General features: G+C 46.7%; 1 pseudogene; it reads right to left on the bottom strand.

Annotated features, from left to right (window-relative positions):
* Nucleotides 1-380: 380 nt before the first annotated feature.
* Nucleotides 381-2,152, bottom strand: Gm52453 (annotated as a pseudogene).
* Between the last annotated feature and the right edge of the window lie 1,742 nt (nucleotides 2,153-3,894).

The raw sequence follows: 3,894 nt of genomic DNA, 5'->3' as shown, positions 1-3,894 counted from the left end.
GGTATTAAGGATGCCTTCAAACTCTTTTCCGTTGATCTTAAGGCGGAGCTTAGGTCTATCATTCAAAGATACAACCAAATAGGCAGAATCATTTCCGGAGGAGCCCATTTTCTTTATCTCAGGTCTTGCAGATTTCTCCCTGTTATTATCAGGGAGGAGCAGCAGCTGAGCTATCCTAGCTCCTTTGCTAATAGAAAAAATGCCCTTAGGGCTTGAGCACAGGACCTGTATTTCAGGGGAATGTTGACAATCTATAACTCCAGGGTGGACTACTAAGCCCTGTAAGGTGAGTGAACCCCGGCCGAGAATAAGGCCCATGGTTCCAGGGGGCAAGGATGGTATAGGCTCCACTGGCACCAGCTGAATACTCATTTGAGGCATTAGTAGGAAGTCGGAGGCGGCACGCAATTCCACCCTTGTGGGTCTTCCTGGGTTGCCTCTCTGACTGCTTCCTGGGTCCTGACAAACCGGTTCCCATATCTTTGAGGGCCCTAGGACCAAGGGCCCGATGGCCCGTTTTTTGACACATCAGCTGGTTGGTTATCAGGCGGGGGAAGGAGTCTGCCCTTTATATCCCTCACAGAGTGACACTGGTCGGCTCTATGATAGCCCTTGCCACAGTTAGAGCAAAGAGTGAGGGTCCCCCCCTTTTGTCTGGAGCTCTGCAATCTTTCTTAAGATGCCCAAGCTTCCCAAAGTAAAAACATGTTCTCCGATCATTTCTGCCCATGGAGCATTTTTGGGATTGGAGGATGGCTGGCAGCCGCTAAGCCTGCATTGGCGAGAGGTCCCCTGAGCTCCCTAAAAACCCTGAGCCAGTCTTGTAAGCCTTTGTTCTTTCTTGGGGCTATGGCCGCTCGGCATGCCTGTGTGGCTTGCTCATAAATGAGCTGTTCTACCAGAGGTGCGGCTTGCTCCAAATCTCCAAAAATATGCCCTGCTGCCTCTGTCATTCTGGCCACAAAATCTGAGAAGGACTACTGTGCACCTTGAGTAATCTTGGTCAAATGCCCACTTGCCTCTCCCTTCTTAGGTAGTGCTTTCCACGCCTTAACAGTGGCAGCTGAGATCTGAGCATGTGCTCCCCAATGATAATTCGTCTGGTTAGCAGCGTGTTGTCCTTGACCTGTAAGTAATTCAAAAATCCACGTTATCTGATCCCCTTCCATGGTGGCATTGGCCCTTGCCTGCGTCTGGCAGGAGTCCTGCCACAAGGCTTTCCACTCAAGATACATTCCCATACTGGGGGATGTAGCTTTTACTACAGTCTGCCAATCACCAGGAGTCATAGCATGATTCACAAGCCTTTCAACTTGTGCTATAGTGAAATTAGCGCTGACTCCATAATTGCGGACTGCTTCTGCAAGCTCCTTAATCTGGATATACTCTACTGGAGCGTGAACATGCCCTCCCTCAGCTCCTTCAAAGACCAGAAATGCCTGTTGCATTTTCCTTTGTTCCTCTCTTGGAATGAACGAGTCTGCACACTGTTTCTCTGTGCAGGGCTGACACACTACGTAGGGCGGGGGCTCCGCATAGAGCAGAGGTGCACTATGACCTTGAAGCTGACTGGCCGGAGGCCGAGCAGCAAGCTGGCCTTCGCCAGCCACTTTTGGCTTTTTTCTTGACTGATTAGCTTGCATTTTATCTGGCTGGTACTTTTTTCTCTCATAACGAGCTGCTTCCTCCTCCAAGTCTGTTTCCTCAGAGGGGCTAAGTTCTTCGTCTGATTCAGAGCTACTAAGAGCTAGCCGCTTAAACTCATCTAGTGACGGATATAGGCTCCTTCTCCTAGAAACCTCCGCTGATTGATCTTTTTTCTTTTGTTTTTTTCTCTTCTTTCCTTCCAATCTCTCCCCAGGTATTCTTCCCTGACATTAACTTTTCCTCGAGATCCGTGGAAAGGCCTGTATACTTATTTGGTGCACCATGTTTCCTCTTTGCTCCTACTCTCTCCTCGCTTTACTTCTGATAGACTGTCTTGAATTTTGTCCAGAATTCTCCGCCCTGCCTTAACCACTTGTTGACATGTGAAAAGGAACAGAAAGGCTTCTAACACTGGAGAAAGTTCAAGGCCAGACATACCTCGTAAAGCTGTAACGTGTCCCTCAGTTCTGGTTCCGCCTCACGAACGAGGGATCTCCCTTGTGCCGGTGTGATGGTAGTTCCCAGGTTTCTCGGCGCCACTTATCCCGAGCTTTTGTCCCCCCTGGCAAGAACACACTCAGGACAACCGGAATCTTCTGCAGCAAAAGCTTTATTGCTTACTTCTTCAGGAGGAAGAGAGCGAATGGCAAAACCCTGTCCCTTTTATGAAGAATTGTCCTCTGCCTTGGACGTGTCGCTCCCTGATTGGCTGCAGCCCATCAGCTGAGTTGTCACGGGGAAGGCAGGGCACATGGAGTGGAAAACTACCCCGGCACATGCGCAAATTATTTGTTTACTACTTAGAACACAGGATGTCAGCGCCATCTTGTAATGGCGAATGTGAGGGCGGCTCCTCACATGATTATTTGACAATGTTCATCTTTCTATGGTTGCCAGACCCTTCTGTTCCTTCAATCCTTTCCCTAACTGTTCCATTGGCTTTCCAGACCTCAGTACAAAGCATGACTGTAAATATCTTCATCTGTCACAGTCAGCTGCTCTTAGACCCTCTCAAAGGACAGCCATATTAGGCTCCTGTCTAGAAGCACATCATGGCATCAGTAATAGTGTCAAAATTTATTCTCGCCCATGGCATGGATCTTATATTGGGCCAGTCACTGGTCAACCTTTCCTTCAGTCTCTGCTCCATTTTTACCCCTGCATTTCTTTTAGATATGAACAATTTGGGTCGAAATTTTTGAGGGTGTGTTAACATTACAAACTGTTCCAACCAGTCTGTAAATCAATCTGGCGGTTCCTCAGAAAATTGAATGTAGTTCTACCTGAAGACCCAGCTATACTGCTCCTGAGTGTGGACCAAAAAGATCAACATATAATAAGGACATATGTTCCATCATGTTCATAGCAGCTTTATTTGTAATAGTTAGAAACTGGAAGCAACCCAGATGTCCCTCAACTGAAGAATGAATAAAGAAAATGTAGTACATTTGTACAAAGGAATAGTATCCAGCTATTAAAAAGAAGGGCATTATGAATTTTGCAGGCAAATCGATGGGAATAGAAAATATTATTTAGCTCTTGGTCTTGCGAAGACCATATGTCCCAGTACAGGGGAATGCCAGGCCCAGGAAGCAGAAGTGGGAGGGTTGGGAATCAGGGCAGGGGGAGGGCATAGGGGGCATAGGATAGCATTTGAAATGTAAATAAAGAAAATACTTAGTCTCAGGTCCAGAGCTGAGACAAAAGGATGGACCATCTAAAGACTGCCATATCCAGAGATCCATCCCATAATTAGCCTCCAAACGATGACACCATTGCATACACTAGCAAGATTTTGCTGAAAGGACCCAGATATAGATGTCTTTTTTGAGACTAGGACGGGGCCTAGAAAAAACATAAGTAGAAGCTCACAGTCAGCTATTGGATGGAGCACAGGGCCCCCAATGGAGGAGCTAGAGAAAGTATCCAAGGAGCTAAAGAGATCTGCAACCCTGTAGGTACAACAACATTATGAACTAACCAGTACCCTGGAGCTCTTGACTCTAGCTGCATATGTATCAAAAGATGGCCTAGTCGGCCATCACTGGAAAGAGAGGCCCATTGGACAAGCAAACTTTATATGCCCCAGTACAGGGGAATGCCAGGGCCAAAAAATGGGAATGGGTGGGTAGGGAAGTGGGGGGGATGGTATGGGGGACTTTTGGGATAGCATTCTAAATGTAATTGAGGAAAATACATAATAATAAAAAATATTTAAAAAAAGAAGAAAATACTTAATTAAAAAAT

This window comes from Mus musculus, chromosome X, assembly GCF_000001635.26.
Source record: "Mus musculus strain C57BL/6J chromosome X, GRCm38.p6 C57BL/6J".
In the NCBI taxonomy this organism is placed as follows: Eukaryota; Metazoa; Chordata; class Mammalia; order Rodentia; family Muridae; genus Mus; species Mus musculus.
This window is presented reverse-complemented; position numbering and strand designations above follow the sequence as displayed.